Raw genomic sequence first — 19772 nt, 5'->3', positions numbered from 1 at the left:
ATGTTCATAGAAACTATGAATAATGTTAAGTATGTTCAAGATCCATCTCTGGTCATTGACATAGAATAGATCAACCATGAGATTCTGCAGGAGCGTAGCTCAACTCCACCTTGGTATTTATAATGCCAAACCACACTGAAATCACAGGCCCAACAAAGGTCTTCTGGACAGAGCCAGTCAAAGGCTGGCTCTCATGAAGTGGGAACTCTGAAAGAATTAGGCTCCATCCATAAATTTTGTCATTTTCCATAAAAATTTTAATCAAGACCAGTCAAATTATTTGGTGGCAGAGAATAAATACCTCACTTCCTACTATACTTGCAATAAATCAATCAGCAGAGAAGCTTATTGAAAAAATTGTATCACACAAAAATGTATTCCAGCTGCCTGTTATATTTTGTCTGGCCACACAGCACTAGTGAGGATAAAAAGGTCTGATACAGACATAATCTCTGAACACAGATGCAAAAGACAATTCATCCTATTGGCTGGGATTTGTAGGTTATATCTCCTACATACATTTTCTGAATGCAGAGGTGTTAGTCAACAGGTCAGATGCGCCACAATTTAAAATTGGCTGAATCTACTCTCTTCAGAAACTTCCTGGGCGCCCTGCAGCTCTGTTTGCAGATGTTTCGCCTTTAGGTAAATGAGGTTAAGACCTAAGAACATAGAAAATGATTCCATACTGGATCAGAATAAAGGCCTTCCTAGGCTTGCACTCTATCTGCAACAGTGACTAGTACAATATACAACAGGAATATAAATACATAAGTATAGATAAAATATATTCTGATACTATAATATACTGTATACATATTTTCTCATTTTTTATTCTCTATAGTAGAGGAAAGGAATATAAACACAAAGCATATAGAAATATTTCCTCTAAATAGACTTTTAGCATGTGGTTCACAGTGACCTTGCAAGCTTACTGAGTCATACTGTGGAGTCCCTTGTATTTAAAAGTCTTTGATAGACTTTTCAGCACTAAATTTGCCTGAATATATCAAACCCAGGTAAAGGTTCAGCAATGATAAATGAAATATACCATGACATAGTTGACATGAACACATATACTGAATTATGCTGAATGCTAAGATTTTTTTTTTTTTGTATATCTGCTGTATGCTTTAATGAAATATGTATTCCATTTTTGGAAACTTGGTTTTTATTTTGATTAGTAAAAGGATACCCTTTTATATTTTGCAGTTTAAAGATATAAGGCCCTGAGGCAAAGTTGGAGAATGGTTGCAGAAGTCATTATAGAGGACAAACTCTACGTGCTCTTCAATTAAATTAAAAATGGGTTTAGCCCTGGGAATGAAAAATCATTCATTTGTCTAATGTAGCAAATAAATGTTGCAGATGGTTCTAACTTCAGGAGAGGCATCTAGACAAATAAGGCATGACTCACATTTTTCCCTATTTTATTCAATTTCTTACTTCATGTCATGAAAGATTGCAAATGAATAACTGATGCCATTAGAAAAACACATGTTATTGACTTTCTTTAACTTCCAGTTGGGAAAAAAAAAATGAAAAAGAACTCTAATGTGATTTTTTTGCCATTTACAGTATCTTGAAAGCTTTTGACCTAGTTAATAAATTCTTTAAACTTTTATAATTTATTGCTAGTCTATTAAGCATTTTTGAAAGCTATTGTTCAGTCTTTATTTATTATAAATGCATTTGACAACGGTGAGGGCTTAATTCCTCTATATACTGTGTTTGAATAGGATAGATTTAGTATTCTTTGTAATAGCTTGTGTAGTTCTGTGATTGGGATTTGTGACCAGAATGGTGCTGATAACACACCAGTGTTTTAGTTACTGATGAACAGTGCTTACACAACATCAGTCCTATCTCATGATGCCCTGGCAGTGAGTAGGTTGGAGGCCAGAAGAAGTTGTGAGGGACAGCTGACCCCAACAGACAGAAGGAATACTCCATAACATATGACATCGTGCCCATCAATAAAAGCTGGAGGAAAGAGGCAGGAAGGGGGGATCTTCAGAGTGATGCCATCCCAAGGATCTGTTCTTACACACAATGGAGCCCTGCTTTCCCGGAGATGGCCGAACACCAGCTGATGGGAAGGGGTGAGAGAATTACTTGTTCTGTTCTGTTCACATGCACAGTGTGGTGGCTTAATCCTTCCTGGACACAGTGTGGCCTCTAAAGCTGCTGTATATATCTCTCTCCTCAACTGGACAGGGTAGAGAAAAACTTGTGGATCTTTATAAGGACAGGGATAACATTGATTTCTTGGACATGGAGGAAGCTTCTAGCAACTTCTTACAGAAACCATCCCTATATCCCCCTACTGCCCTTCCAAAAAACAAAACCCCCTCTTGGATGCAAAATCAAAAAAAAACAAAACTCACACCTTTAATTTATCTATTAAATTTTGTCTTAACTCGAAAATTTACTCATTTTTACTGTTTCAGTTCTTTCCACTACCTCACCAGGGGAAGTGAGTGAGGGGCTGTGTAGGGCTGAGCTGCTCAATAGGGTTAACACATAGCATTCTATAATTTTTTTAATAGATTCCCTGTCAAATATATTTGGAAAATAACTTCAAGATGTATTTCATACTGATACAGGTTTTGCTGTGACTGCTGGTAGCACTAGCCTGCTAGTCTTGTGCTATAGTATTTATTAAACAAAGAATTGCTGACATATACCTGCTTATTAAAGGTCTTGTATAAGTATGTGGGCTGAGTCAGAAAATAGAAGAAAATTGTTTCTCTTGAGATTCTGAAGTGCATTTCTACATTGCTCAATTGATTTTGTCCCAGAAATATAGGCATCCTACCCTGAATCTCTAATGAATGATCTGGAGACAATTGTCTCCATTGTACATGGCTACCTTAGGCTGGACATCTACATTTGAAGTCTGAATTTAGATAAAAATAAATTGTTCTTACAATGCTTAGAATAAAAGCCCTTAATTCAATTAAGGGGTAGGGATGTCCTTAAAAGTAATTATATTCCTTCAGAAAAGTAGGAAAAAATGTATACTGAACAAAGTGTAGAAATATTACGAAGCACTGAATTCTCTCTGCTGCTTCTGTACCAGAAGGTACTTTTTATTTTCACCACTCATCCTTATCTCTACTTCTTATGCATTGTAGACAGATGTAAAACAAATCTTAAGGTAGCTAAATAGCCCCTAAAATACATTTTTGAGTGACTTTCTACCTTTCCACCATTTTTATATTCCCACAAGTGATAAAAGCCAAAATTATTTCTTGCAACAAATTTCTCACTGTAGAAAAGAGAGTTTGTGAAGGTGGGAGTTAAAACATTTCAGTTAAACTCTGACTGAGAAGTTACCTATCAGACTGTGAGTCAGATGAGTATTGTAATCCTGTAGTTTGAGAAGATTCCTAAGTGGTAGCTGTGAAGATGAAGATTTTCTGCCAATGGAGGAATGATATGTAGTGTATTCAGAGTTTTAAATTGTTTAGAATCTACAGCCCTTTGAAATAAATGGAAAATATCCTCTTGAATACATTAGTGACATCAATGCAGCACTTCAATCACAGCATAACCTCAGGATAAAAAAGTTCCACATCTGGTTAACATCAGGATTGCTGTTCTAGATCTGTGACAGCAGCTGTACAACCAGTCATGTTGAGGTTCATTGTTGCCCAAACAAGGAAGAAACCAAACAAAAGTAAGGACATCTTAATTTAAAACATTTTTCATCACTTCACCATAGAATTTCCTAAATATTAACAGTGGTAATTTTTTTTCCACAAATGATTATAAGAAGTAAACTTTGTCTTCATTCCACAGGTCAGGAAGTGAAATAAATATGGATATTTGGGATTGAGTTGTCTAAAAAGATAAACAGATCTGTGACCACTTTTGTATAAGTTAAGAAGACCATAAAAATATAATATATGGGAGTTACACTAGAAAAATACCAATTCTGGAAAATTAGAGGATTTAAAAAACAATAGGACATGTAACATGTTTTTGATATAATTTTTCTGGAATATAAATGTGAGAAACTACAAAGCCATTCCAACACACATCTAGTATCATCATTTCCATAGAATCATCAGGAGTCAATTATTTGCATTCTTTTCAAAAGTTTATGAAAAAATAAATTTATGAGGGTTTATAAACTTATGAAAAGGATAGTTACCAGTTGAAATTGTGGCAGTATAAAGAAGTTCTCTTTGATTGGAAAAGATACATTAAAAAAACCAAAACAAAAACCCAAACATAATCCCCTTTCTTAAAAAGAGAAAGAAAAGAATACCCAGGGAACAGAGTCAGTCTCTCTGTGCCTGGCAAGGTAATGGAGCAGATCCTTCTGGAAATTGTGCTAAGGCACATGGAAAACTAGGATGTGATTTGTGACAGCTAAAATGTCTTCAGTAAGGGCAAATCATGCCTGACAGAATTGGTGGCCTTCTGTGATGGGGTTACAGTGTTGGGGTTACAGTTACAAGAGATGTCATCTACCTGGACTTGTGCAGAGCTTTTGAGACAGTCCTGCAGGACATTCTTGCCTCTGCATCAGAGGAAGAGTCAGAGTCATTCAGTCTAGGGTAAAGAATGTTCCTGGGAGACCCTAGAGCATCCTTCCAGCACCTAAAGAGGGTCTACAAGAACTCTGGAAAGGGATTTTTAACAAGGGTGTGAAGTGATAGGACAAGGGGTAATGTTTTCAACCTGAAAGAGGGTGGATTTACATTTGATATTAGGATGAAACTCTTTACTGTGGGGGTGGTGAGGCACAGGAACAGTTTTCCTGGAGAAGCTGTGGATATTTCATCCCTAGAAGCATTCAAGGCCAGGCTGGATGAGGCACTGAGCAACTTGATCTAGTGGAAGATATTCCTGCCTATGGCAAGGGTGTAGGAACTATATGATCTTTAAGGTCTCTTCCAACACAAAACATTCTATAATTCTGTGATTCTAAACTGCTAAGTACTTGGGAATATGCATCTACTATCGGCAAATAATTCTGCTGAAGCAATTGACACTATCAGACAGGATTATGAAACAGATAGATAACTTTTTTAATCTAATATAATATTTTTTGTGAACCAATGATATAGGATATCACTGATATACTTCTTATTAGCTGTTATTTAGATAGCCCATGTACAATGCCTAGAAGATATCATTCTAAACAAATATCCTTTTTTAATCAATATTCACAGACAAATGTCATACAATGAAGCTACATGATTGACTTTCATTTGCAAAGGCAAATTCCAGTTTAAAATGGTGTAGGATGGGATTAGTCTTAGAAGTGAAAAACTGATAAACAAAAGATACAGAAAGTCATGAATAAGAACATTAGGATCAAAAGCAATTAGATGAGTGGTTCAGGAAGTGTTGTTAGGATCAGTTTTGTTTAATGGTATAATATTTTCATTTCAAATAATTGTATGTACATTTACTGTATTTCCAAGTTATGCAAGTTATTGTTAAAATAGGAAAGGATCAGATTAACATACAAATAGATGTAGATAATCTGGTAGATTAGTGTAAATAGAAATGGGATAACACTGTAGTGGTAGGAATTGATAAACCTGTCTGTTTGAGAGTCAGGGAAGAGAGGAAGATTCTTCAGATACTAGGTGATATGAACATAATGATGCCTATCTATCACTCTGTTTTCAGTAGACTAATTTGACTTTAGACCAGAGTCATCATTAGAAGTGAGAAAAAATTAGTATAACTTTGAAAAGTATTCCTGATATTTTATTATGTTTTCTTTATTTCAATAATAAGAATTTAGAGTGCAAGAAGTATTGCCAAAGATACTTCTGTGTATTCAAATATTAAAGGCATAAAACCCCCACCATAATCCATAATGCACACTACATAAATTACTGTGATAAACAATATATGTATTATTTATTGATCTGTATTATATATATCATTCATATGTCTGAGCATTTGTTTCCCATGGATTTAAGTCAATGGATTTCTAAGCAAGTAAAGTAAGAGTTACCTACATAAGCAGGGTCCTAACAGGAATTTACACACAGTTGCCAGATTTACAGCTGTGAGTGCAACCATTTAAGGCAGAGCTATTTTGCCAAGTCACAGAGAAGAGTGTAGTGGTGTGGTTTTAGTTTTATCAGTTTGACGTATGTTTCATTCTTATATTGTTATTTGTACCCTACAATGGTTTGTTCCATGTATCCCCCTGAGTTTGTTCCCTATGGTTTCCCCTAAGTCACTGTTATCCATCAATCATATGTTTTATAACCCCTGGGTCCCGTCTGTCACTTTGAGGTCTCACCCTGGGTCTAGAAAGTTCCAGTGAGGTCGTTGAGTGATTGGGCAGGATCCCAGCTGTTCCCTCCTTCCCCTCTTGAGCTGGTCCCTTTGGTTGTCCTTCAGTTGCAGAGCCACTCCCTAACTACACCTTGCTGTGCCCCTCCCATTGTCCCACCCCTGTATTTAAGCTGTAGCACCACGGTGATGTGCGCTCTGACGAGGCAGACTCCCTGGAGCTGAGCTTGTCCCTTGTGGGCACTAATAAATTCCAGTGGTTGAGCCCTTGTCAGAGTCCTCCTTTTATTCCTCTGTCACTGCTCACCATACTGGGGGACAAAGGACCTATGGGTCAGCAAGGTATACCCGTATACTAAGCCGTACCTTTCCTGTGGCTGGTGCCAGGGCTGGCCCAGGAGAGGCGGGAAGAGGTTCCCAAGGACACCGCGCTACCTCAGAAGAGATCAAAGGCCACCAAGGCATTGAGAAAATCCCTGGGCCAAGCAAAGGGTAAAGTTAGTAAAATGGTTAAAAGTGCCCCAAAAATATGCAGTAGGAAGTTACAGCACAAACTTCAATGGACTTTTCTGAGTTACCATCTCTGGGAAGGGACAGACTCAGCCTTTGCAGCCACTTTAGTTCCTCAGGGGGATGTGGCATTTACTCCATAGAATACAGTAACCCAGTGCAATAAATTGAATCTTAGGCATGTTTTTCATCTATTCTGTATGTGACTGAGATGCAACCTTTGGTGTTGAGGGTAGCGCATGTAGTATGTATGGAGTGTAAGCCAGAAAATCAGAGAGCCTGAAATCATTATACCTGAAGGTTATCTAGTGAGAATAAAGAAATGTGCAATCATTTTCATTGGCATCTGCTACTATATAGCCTGGAGATGGTGTTGCAAGCCATTTGGAGAATAACTGTTTTCTTCTATAAGTATATAAATTACAATTTTGCCTTAGGGATTTTAAAAGTATTATTGTTAATTCAGTTTTCATTTGCCAAGGATACCTTTAATAGGTGCCAAGAGGCAGACACAATTGTTTGGAATATCGTAGGTAGACACTTCAGGAAGAAAAGGAATTTTAAAAGGGCATTCATTTTGATGGCTGTGATTATTATAACTGCCTCATAGCAAAAAACAGAAATTACCTTCTCCCTGAATCCTTTATGAGTTTTATTCTTTGTAAAGGGAAAGGGTTTTTTTCTACTAACAGAGAGAGTGGGTTTTTTTAAGCAAATGGAGACTCCTGATTTTACTTAGGATGAAATAAATTTTCAAAGTCCATGTTCTAATGATTAGATATTCATGAAATTCACAATTGATACAAAGTAAGATATTTTCATAGATTCAAGTCATTCACCCGTACTTTAAAAGCAAAGAGACAAAGTCCACATGTCTGATCCAAGAAAAGGGTTATGGGAAGATTATATTAGTTCTAAGTAGTGACTTTAAGTGCCTTTCGAACTGCATCCAAACAATTGGAAATACTGGTATCCATCAAACAATTGATGGAAATACTGGTATTGTTAAATATACCTTAAAATTATTGACTTTGGATCCTTGGTTTCTACTAGGGTTTCCCACACATAAGAGGCAACATTATTGCCTCAAAATCTGCAGATAAGACTCTATTAAATGTAATTTTAAACTTTTCCTCCTTGGCAAAAAAAGCAAGGCTTTGCTGTCTAACCTAAGAATTTTGAAAAGAAAAAAGAAAACACCTTAAACCAGGAAAAGGTAGTATAACATTGTTCTGCACCATAAAGCAAGGCTGAGATTTTACAATCAACATATTTGAAGTAAAGACCTTCACAGGTGCAGCTGCAATTGACATCTATTCAAAGGAACAGGCTTATTTTATTTTTTATTCTATATAAGCCATTTACAAATATTAGTATGACAAATTCAAACACTCAAAACAAGGTAGCGAAGTACTGTCTGGATTAAAGTCGACTGCATAATGTTACACTGACTAGATGACAGTAACAAATTAAATTGTTGGAGACAGGTCTTGAAGTTCTCGTCTGCCAGAGAGACCACAGTTTATTTCTTGGTCCTTCCACAGATGTAACATCATGTTTACAGTAAGCAAACTTTTAAAAATGTAGCCATCAGTATTGTCTACTAGATCTGTCTTTCCAAAATTATAAGCACTCAGGAAGATGGTTGCAAATCAGGAAATATATGTTATGCAATTTTAATTACACTGATAACCCAATTTTTTCATTTTATATCCAGATTGTCCATATGCTGCTGATTTGTGTGCTAATAATATCATGCAGTACCCCATAGTATTGATGTGTAAAAAGCCACTATTTTCCATTAGGCAGCCCTGTACTGCATCGATAAACACCAGATGAGGTAAACTACAAATCACTTTCACTGTAGGTCTGACTAGTGTGCAAAAAGGGTCAGGTGAGGTCATGTTTTGCACTGAAAAAATAAGGCATCAATTGGAAAAGGGAGCAGTATCCATGAAGGAAGAAGGGAAAAGGGAAGCTGAATCCTTAAAGAAAATCTTAACATCAAAACATAAGAGGTACGTATATTTGTTTATGCACTGTGAATCTGCTAATTAATTTTCCCTGTGTAATCTTAATTATAGCTTCAATGGATGTTTTTCACTTTTTCTTCTGATGCTGACTTTCTTTGTACTGATGTTTGTCTTCCTAAAAGAAAGCAGATATTGATAGGATATCATACTGGTGATTAGCAGTAGTGGAATCCAAAGCTCTGTCTCATTAGGAAATGAGAGTGGGCCCACTTTGCAGAGCAGACCCTGAAGGATTGATGTTCACTGTAGCCCTTTTGTGAAGACTTGCTTCTTTGGTCCCATGGATTGGCTGCCACTAGCGAAAGGAACAGACTCAGGATTTATCCCTCGGCTTACTTCCCCACAAAAGGAGTCCAATTTGTTATCCCTACTCAAAGATAATCATGATGCAAAAAGTGGGGATTATAGGGGGATTTATTTAAAAACTCCACATCCAATCTGTTAAATATTATTACGAAGCCAGCCTTTACACCAGCTACAAAAATACTTACTTTTGGAGCTACCAGAGCAGCTAATAACAATGCTGTGTTGTCAGCCTCCATGTGGGCACACAAAGCAGCAGATGTCACAGGTAGAGGCAGGCAGCCAAGGGCTAGTGAGACCTGAAATTATTTGATTCTCTTATGGGCATTGAAGAAGAAAGTTTTTAACTAAGTGCCAGTTTTCTTCGACCAGTTTTCCTCCAAGCCTGTGTCTGTCCTATTTTTTTCTAATGGCAGAATTTCCCCTCTGTTTGTCTACTGAAGTTCCAACATGCATCTTATCTCAGTTTCACACTTCTTGCTCAGCCATATCCTTTTTCTGTTCACCTACAGGGAGAAGTAGTTTTTTTGTTCTTCTGCATGCTCATCCAATCTCTCCTCTTGTTTACTCCTTAAATTCTGAGCCAAGATTTTTCATTAATGTTACAGAGACAGATGGATTCTTATGAGTATGTGTGATACAACTAAACTATTTTTAAAATGTATTTTTTCCTTTTTAAAAGGAGAACAAAACCTTGCAGCTAAATTAGTAGTGACTTGTATTTTCAACACAGAACAGCAGGCTGATGAAATGTTTCTTAAACAAGAGACAAATTTAACATAAATAATGTAATGAGTCTGATATTGATAAAGTTTCTGTGCTTGCAAAACATATGCGTGGCAATTATTGTGCTAGTTATCAAGTTTAAATAATTTCTTTTCTTGTCATGAGCCTGAAGAAGCAAATGCCCAGAGTGGTTTTTGGGCTTCAGTTGGTTGAATTGATATTCATAAAAATGCACAGCCACAACTGGCATGGCTACCTTAGGTTTCTTCTGATACGTCACTTGATAGAGAGGGCTTACAATCAGAACTATAATTTAGAATATGCATTCTCAGCTTAAGAAAGCTTGAGTTCCCTTTTTACTAGTTGATGGAGAGGTTGCCATTGTTCTGTTAACCACATCCATTGGGATCTGCCCACATCCATATTGTCATTTTATTCCTAAAATCTGGATCTCCTGAGCAGTCCATTTACGTTTATTCATTTTATGGCAAAAGCAGCTTTCAGAAGTATTTGGACTATTTTCTTCCCTTTCTCAAAAAAGTCTTCTGCTTTGTTGCCCATGATGATGTCATCAATGTATTGCAGGTGTTCCAGAGCTTCAGCCTGCTCCAGTGCAGCCTGGATTAGTCCATGGCAGATGGTAGGGCTGTGTTTCCAACCTGGGGCAGTCAATTATGTGTACAGGATGCCCGTTCAAGTGAAAGCAAGCTGGGTCTGATGTGCCAGGCCATTGAATCCAATCCACACAGTCCAGTAAATCGGTTAATCTCTTCCTCCACCTGGCTGGAGGCAAGGCCCCTCTAGTCCTGGTCATAGTATTCATAATTCAACTATTGGAAATAAGATTCAGAAGTCTCTTTATTAAAGTCATAAATCAGACCAGTCCTTCTGTTTGGTCTGAGGAACTGTCCACTGGAAACCGAAACACATATTTTCCTGGAAGAACCCCCTTTTGTGATTATTTTTTAAACTACAATAGAACCCACCAAATTCACTATTTCATTCGCCTCCTGAGCTGTACAGGGGAGAGAAATTTTAATGAAGGCTTAAGATAAAGCTATGGAGAAATCATTCACCAGTTAATATCATGGGTAAAACAGACTTAATATGGGGAAAAATTAGGGAAATCACCTAATAGTAAGATGAGGGTAGGGTGATGAGAAATAAAACCAAATCTTTAAACACTTTCCCCTCTATTCCCTTTCCTTTCCAGGCACAACTTCAGCCCTGTTTTTTTCTCCTTCTCCTCCCCTATAGCAATGCAGGAGGATGGAGGATGCAGACTGTGGTCAGCTCATCATGTCTCTGCTACTCCTTCCTCCTTGGGAAAGGGACTGCACACACTCTTCCAGACACTGCTGCAGTGTCAAGTCCCTCCTAAAACTTCTCCCACCTGATTTCCTTCCCAGGCTGCATTTCTGTAGAAACTGCTCCAGTGTGGATCCCCTCCATATGGTCCAGTCCTTCAGGAACAGGTCCCAGCTTGGATCCCCTGCAGGGTCACAGGTCCTTACAGCAAAGTTGCTCAGGGATGGGCTTGTGTCTGCATGGGTCCACAAGTCCTGTCAGGGGCCTGCTCCAGTGTGAGCCTCTCACAGGGTCACAGCCTCCTCTGAGCTTCCACTTGCTCTGGCATGGGCTCCTCCCTGGGCTGCAGGGCCGTCTCTGCATCCCTGTGATTCTCCATGGGCTGCAGGGGCATCTCTGCATCCCTGTGATCCTCCATGGGCTGCCGGGGCACGGCTGCCTCACCATGGGCTGCACCAAGGGCTGCAGGGGAATCTTTACTACAGCACCTAGAACACCTCCTGTCTCTCCTGCCCCTCCTTCTCCACTGACCTTGGTGTCTGCAGAGCTGTTCCTCTCACATATTCTCACTCCTCTTTCCTGGCTACCAGTGTGCAGTGCCTTTTTTGTCAATTGTTAAGCATTTTATCCTAGAGGTGTTGCCACTGTACCTGTTGGGCTTGCCTTGGCCAATGGTGGGTCTGTCTTGGAGCTGGCTGGCATTGGCTCTACCAGAGTCTATAGAGGAAGCCTCTAACAGCCTGTAGTCCCATCCTGCTACTAAATCCTTGTCCTTAAAATCCAATATACCATACTAAAGAAAGGGATATATCTTACACAATAAACCTTGTTGTCTGGTGTTGCTCACCCAATCAAGCTTAGCCATATATCTTCTCCTAAAATCCAGCTTCCACTCAATTGACTGGTAAATTATCTCTTAGTAGTTATAATAAAAAAAAATAGAAAGGAGCATCACAATAATTTATTGAATATTGGTGCTGTGTGAATTTTCAAAGCCAGGTAAAGTCATAGCTTTTTCCGAAAACAAGATTGTCGTGTTTGGATAATCACTCATGTGGATCGAAAAATAGTCATTCATTTGAATAATAGGAGATAAAAGACGAGAGATTCATGAGATGGATACTAGAGCATGGGGAGCCCATATAATGATGTTGAAATCTTTAAGTTTCCCAGAATGGAGACTGATTCATCATTTTCCTGTACTTGTAAATATTTCTACTCTATTTTCTCTTTTCCCTCCCCTGTTCTCTCTCTCTCTTGTTTTGATGTTAAGCCTATCAGAACTGGGCATAAATGCTTAAAATGCCTGTTAGATTCCTGTCCTGGGTTGCAGTGTAGGATGTACACAAAGTATTTATTCTATCACCATCTTCGTGAACTGTTGAAACCAGGTGGGCTAGTGTTTTCGCAAGCCCCCTGCCTTTTCTGCTAATGGCCCATTAACGCCTTTGGGGTGTTTTCTGCTAATGACTTTTGGGGTGTTTTCTGCTAATGGCCCATGAGTCACAGGTAACTCCCTCCAGGGGTTATCTCTGTTAATGGGCCATCAAGGACCCATTTCACACTTCTCATGCTATTGTGAGACGCTCTGCCCAGGGGGAGGAGCCAAGCATTCTCACCTGGATATAAGCTAGGATTTGAGACAGTGCAAGTAGCACTTATCCACTAGATTCCCAGAGGACCAGAGCTCCCAGACCTTTCTACAGGATCACTGCTTCAGGAAGAGCACCTCACCTGGACTGCTTCCACCATCCTGCTCAGGTTGTATTCTGACTCTGTCAGTGATCCTTTGTGTTATTGTATTTATTTTATTTTACTTTTACCTTTTTACCTTTCTTCTTATTAAATTATATCTCTGACTTGGAGCCTCACATTCATTTTGCTTTCAAACCACAACAATTCCATACACCATTGTTTTAAATCTGCCCTTTACAACACAGGAAATAGAATCCTTTGGTAGGTACAGATTAAAAAGGAAACTAATCTAATCAAATTAATTATATGAATTTGAGAAAAACACTGAGTCATTAATATTGGGAGCAAATGTTTTACAGCACCAAAATTTAAGAAAACTCACAATATTTTCAGCGTATGTATTTGTAAGTCAATTATGTTTATTCAGATACACTCACCTTGTAATTATATGTGGTATTATGAGTTGGGTTTTTTTTAAAGGCAGAGAAAATTCTTTTCAATGTAGAGGATAAGCGTTTCCTCACTAAAATATCAATATAGATTAAGAAAATATGGATGTAGGCCACATACAACAAAAAAAAGGGCATAATTTGTGATGATATAATCTATTTATTGTGTTGAAGTAAACATCCACATGTCAATAAACAGACCTGTCAGAGTTTGCAGCTGACTGGCACCTTACCAGCTTGGTGGCTTTGTAGCTATTTATTGACAATGAAGTCCTCTTCTGTTTCCTACAGACAACACAGTGGCATGTTAGACAAAGACCTAGCAGCAGTACAGGGGTTTGATAAAGGACTGATTGATGTTCTCTTATTTCTTCATTTGCCTACCTTTCCGTCTTCAATTTACACACTGCCATCTGAGAAAGAGATGGCATACACTCCAGAATTTTTCAATCAATCTTACCTTTCTTCAGCATGATTAAATCACTCAATTCACCGCTGTGAAAATGATTTGAGTGTCTCTATTTGTTAAAATCTATGATACTCTGGCTGTGTAGGGAAACAGTTTCATTTTACTCCAAACTGGTAGCTACAGCAGACTTCATTAATTTAAAACAAATCAGGTGTGAAGGTTATTTATTGCTTGGCATATTGAACACATTTTGAAAGGTTTCTCAGAATGCCTTATTTTGCAACCAAATTACACCCTCGAAAATGCTTTTTGATTGTTCAATTTTTATTTTATGCTTGCTTAGCTAAGAAATAATATAATCTTATCCTTACAAAGAAGACCTTTGCTTTAAAACAATTGGAATTATTTGTTGCATGTCCAGTCAGGAGTTAATTAGTAAGGATTTAACATTTACTACTACCTTATCAGAGACATGGGATGTTCCCCACCACCATTTCTCTCCAACTAATTGCTCTATGCAAGCATGTTAAACCTTTCTATACCATAAACAAAAGAGGACAGTCTCAAGACTTCAGGAATAATCAACACATTCAGATATTTTCAGGTGCACCTCTCAAGTGGGCAGATGTATCTGAAACAGGAATTTGGTTATTAAATTCTTATAACTGCTGCCAAACCCTTTATTCTTTACTATGAAAAATACTGTACATTTCACGAAATTCTATTATTAAAAATCCAAGCACTAGATTGTTATACGCCAATAATCTAATAACTTAGATTATCCTGTAGAAGTGAAATGTTTAGCTCCTTATACTGCAAGACTTACTGCTTGTTGAAAACTTATATTGTAAATGTAAATGGTGACTCTTTAAAGAAGATGACTAATTTTTAAGCCTTTAAATGTGGCTTTTAGAGGAGGGTAGGCAGTAAGATAAAAGGGTATTGAGCAGGTGAGAGTGGGTACTAAATTAATAAGAATTTTAGGGGTGTTTTTTTAGTTATTGTTCGCACATTTTTTAACACGAGTGTCCACAGACTCTAATTATCTTTATGTACCACCCAACAAGAGCAATGTGTTCAAAAAACGAGACAGAGATTTTCATCTTAAGAGGCTAGATGGGAAGAACTCTTACACTTGTATTAAAGAGGCTGATCCAGGGACAGTTTAAGGAGGTGAAGAACTTAGGTGGGGAAGATTCACTGGACAGGGGTGTAGAAAATTGCTCACCAATAGGGGGTCACTCAGTGTTAAAAACACTCAGTGTTAAAAACAGAAGAAATCATGTCAATTGTCTGAAAAAGGAAAGAAAAATAATACACTTGGAGTGCTGCAGACTTAAACAGTAATTAGCGTGTCATAGCTCCACATAGGGCACTATAGCTGACCTGTAGTGTGAAAAAAAAAATACATTAGTTGACATAAAACAATCTGACATCTCAAAGGACAGCAAATTAATCATTAATAACCAAGCAAGACCTTTCTACTTTTCTGAGAATTGAAACACAAGTGAACCATTGGCCAGAGTATCTCCAGTTTGGGAAGATATCCAAATCTAAAATATAAATCATTTTTCTGCAGCAAAAAACATTTAAACACCGTCTTCAGCAGCCCCTTAAATATACGAGGCAGTGAAAGATGGTTGCTTAAAGTGTGTATCTTTTGGTCTGTTGGTAATCGTAAGTTTAGAATTATGTACATCTGTTTATGTAACTCTATAAACTTTCTGATAAAGCTGTGCTAAATGGATCATCGACTCTGTCCTGACCTGGCTTTTGCTGCAATCATCAGCTGAAGTGATTAGTTGCAGACTGTGCTTTGTCTTTGCCAGATTCAACACCCCTCCAGAAGTGCAAATCCGCCAAGAGACAAAAGATAGAAAACTCCTTATAATTCATTTAATCTTCACACAGTGCAAAATTTGGAAATCCACAAATGTGTGGAGATTTCACAAAAGTTTTCTAATCCTTTGGGAAGACCATGCATGAGCTCTGCTCAAAGAGCAGGCATTTCTGGAGGCCTCATTTTTACCAGGAGGTGTGAGGAAGCTGTTGTACCTGGTATGTGAGACCTGGGGAGATGACTTTGGGGAAGATAGGTCATGTGTGGTTTGCAACTGTGCTATCAAATACACCAATAGTGTGCAGAGAGTCTGCAGTGCATAAGTATTTAGCCTGTGTTTTAATTTTTTTTTTTTCATTCAAGTGCCATTAAGAAGAATTCTGCTTATTCCAAAGCAACAAAATAGTTTTGAAGTAATTTAAAAATATATATAACAAACCTTGGTGCTTGTTTAGAAATTACATAAACCCTCACCACATAGACCTAAGAAATCAGCCACTTCCAAAAAATCTGTGTATGAAGGTCAGCAATTTCAAATGAAGCCTCTGCTGTTGATTAAAATCATATTATTTCATGTTCATGGCTAACACTGAAGAAACTAGACAAGACATCTTAATTAGTGATTAAAATCATCCACATAATAGGTGACTAATAAGGATGAAGAAAATGGCTTTTACAGACAGACAATCAAAGCCTTCCTGATCTTGCAAAGCTTATTGTTCTGCAATTATTAGGCTGTGCCTTTGACACTCTATACAGTATTTAATTGTCCCAGCCAGGTGTGAAGCAAAGACAACAAAAGATGAAGAATGATGCTGACTGTGATTCCAGAATTAGTGATTGGTCTTATATTGTAACAAATAAAGTCAGCAAAGTTAGTAGCATTCAGCTGAGACAGAAGGGACTTTTTAAATGTAAAATTGATAAATCCCCATAAAAAGTGAGTTTTTAAGATTTCTCAGCAAGGGAGACATCCCAGTATTTCATTTTATTGAAGGGCAGTGTGATTCCCATATGCTGAACAAGAAGATTTTGAAGCAGAATCTTCATGAAGAAAAAGAGAATGTTTCCCTTAAATCAACTCAAGGATCTGCTTTTAGGGAAAGGGAGTGGATTTTTTTCATGTTCTAAAGCTAAAGCTTCACTGAGGTTCACATACCCATATGTGTGCAACCTGGCATAAATGAATTTGTTGTTGCACTAGCTAGACATAGGCTTCATCCTCAGACAAAATCACCCATCCAAAAAGAGGGAACATAGCATCCCAACAGAGATATAAATTTGTTACTCCTATTGTGGTAAAGGAAATATGAATATAAAAAATTAAAAAAAGGAAATGCGTGTAGAAATGCTCAAAGCAAAATCTTTGCCTAGAGAAAGCAAGTAGCCTAATATTGTTAATTTCTTGCTTTCATAGATATGACTTAAACATTACCTTGTCATTAATGAAGAGAATTTGTATGCTAAAAATCATTATATTTTGTGTGAATCATTGAAAGGACAGCAATGACTGATACACTAATCAGAATGCTGCAACAAATCTACTGGACATGTAACTAGCAGATTTACCTCTCACTTCTCCCCAGTGGAGAAAGAAAGTCTTTTTTCTCCTGGCCTACATGAGCATAGGAACTGTTGAATCATTAAAACAATATTTTAAGCACATATGCTTTTTATCAATTTAAAAAACACATAAATTAAGGTCAGATTTTCAAAGCTTCTTAGCACTCATTTCCCATTTCAATGCCTCTGATAATGTTTTCATAACTCTTAACAGTGAGTTCTTCTGAAAATGTTTTCACTACATGGGAAGAAACTATTTTGCAAAGTTTCTCCTAGTTAATGCTGCTTTCAAAAACTCCTGACTATAATGCTTCCTACCATTTCCAAAGTAATAATCTTTATGTCCTACTTTTATAATAAACCTGAATTTGACACAAAGTTGTCAGCAGAGAAAAAAATTGGATGCAGAAAATTAGTATAATTTCTGTTATTTTATGTTTATATACATAGTTATTATATTTTCAACTGTTCCTATTACACTTATTTTTAAGTTTTCTCTTTTTTTCCAGGTGTTGTTTTCTTTCACTCCTTCAGAACATTTCTTTAGAAAAATTAAAATTCAGGAAATGAAAGATGGGGTAGAATAGCCATAAAAGGTAAAAATTATGTCTTTTCAGAATAAAAGTGTGAGGGCAAATTCTCTCCCTCCTTGTTACCACAGGATTCCTTATTCTGCCACAAAAGCTGTCTTGTGTTATCTATAGGTGGTGAAAGCATTCCTCTGTGTCTACTCAGATGTTTTGTGTGACAGGATGGACAATTGTCTTTGTATGAGTTAGGCAACCTAGAGGCAATAATTTTGGAGACAAACGTGTTTTAGGGCATGTTCAGGGAGCTTTTCATGGCATCTATGTTGGATGTCTAGATTAGAGTTAGACAAATCATTTGCTAGGAGTCTGTAAATCTTTCTATAAAGAAATAATATATAAAAAGTGCTTACATTTGGTTAGATGCATCCCACTTCAAATGTACAGAGAGTAAGCTCTGATTAAAAGTTTTGTCTTTCTTTAGGCATAGACTGCTGCCTGTGACAGTGGCAACATGGTTTTAAGCCAAAGAGAAATTTTCCTGATCTCGTAGATGCAGCTGCAGCTTCTTCAGCATGCTATGTCTTGAGGGGCTGCCCATTTTCCCCAAATGGATCCTGTTATAGAGACCAAGGAAACTTCCCAGGAATGCACACAAAAAGCAGTGCTCTCTTCCTATGCAACCTCACCCTTTGCTACCACCACAGACTCGGATATTGACAAGAATTAGAATGTATGAAAGATATTTGTTCAAATTTTCAGAATGGCAAAATTAAAAGTTGCTCAAAATGCAGTGAAGTTTTCAGCCTGTCTGTAAATGGTACTGACAGAAACAGCAAGTTCGAGGCTTCTTACAATTCAAGAAAAATAAAATTTTTACTCTTTAGGTGGTTCTTGAGATATAAGAAGGGAAAATACTCAGTGAAAGGTACAAAGTGAAGGAGATGAAGAGACTCCTCCATGGAGAGATGGGGAGGAGAAAGTAGGTTTTCATCAGACAGTGTGGCAAGTCAGGAAACCCAAAGGTAGTTTTGTAGATTTTTTTAATCCTCCCCCAGCCCCATTCTTATTCCCTCACTTTCTTCCTCAAAATCTCTGTCTGTTTTTCTCTCTCTGGTCCTCTCCAGCTTCTGTATTTGCACAGGCCTTTTTGTACCCATCCTGAGAATGCCTCTTCTTATTTTTCAAAAAAACTTGCTATTTAACCTCTGTTGGGGAAGATAAAACAGGGAAACCTTATAAATATTGACAATGGCTTGGCAAAAGATTCTGAAAATATGAAACCTATAAGCGAAGTAAAAATGAGAGGTAGCTTTGAGATGTAGGATACTGAGCCGTTAGTACTGTACAACCAGAAAACAATGGGCTAGCCAGCTGAAGGAGAATCCCTTTTGATTGAAGAGTACCTTTCTGCTAGCTGAGGGATCCAAAGGTCAAAGCAGCAAGAGAAAAGAATCTAAAGAGTAGCTTTTAGAGTTTAAAATGTAACACGGTATGGTAATGTAGTAGATCTTATAGGTTGTATGTAGATTCTGTAGGATTTGTGTCTTGTACTGGTAGGTTAGTGTAAATCAGAATATTCAGCAAAGAAAGAGATAGAATGTATTGTAACAGGATCTTAGCTCTCTCTCTCTCTTTTGGGCACACTTTTAGCTGTGGCTGGCAGCTTAAGCAAAGCTCTTGCACCCACGACCTGTGCAATAAACTGCATGTTTCAGGAGCTGCCCTGGACTCCAGAGATCTCTCTCATCACTGTCCCGTCTGCTGCTACAAACCTCTTACACCTCTTGGTAGGACAAGGGAAAGGGAAAGGGAGAAAAAGAAGAGGAAATTGGCTAGGAGTTATTGCCTGCTCCAAAGGGGTCAGGATGTAGTGACCCAAGATCTGAGGCTTTCTTCAATCTTTGCTCTCTTTGGTTATGGCTGGTGAGGCACAGGGTTCGTTACCTGTATCAGTCTTAGTTGTCCTTCACATCTCTTTGCCACCTCCCTCTGTTGACTTCCACACCTCTCCATAACACAAATGTTATCTGGGCAAATTCCGCATCTCTGGGCATAAGAGAATAGAGAGCATGCTTGTGTAAAACAAATTGTCGTCCTAGGCAGCTGCCAATTCTACCTCTGCAATAAAGACCT

The sequence above is a fragment of the Zosterops lateralis genome, assembly GCF_965231275.1.
Source record: "Zosterops lateralis genome assembly, chromosome: 1".
Lineage (NCBI taxonomy): Eukaryota > Metazoa > Chordata > Aves > Passeriformes > Zosteropidae > Zosterops > Zosterops lateralis.
This window is presented reverse-complemented; position numbering follows the sequence as displayed.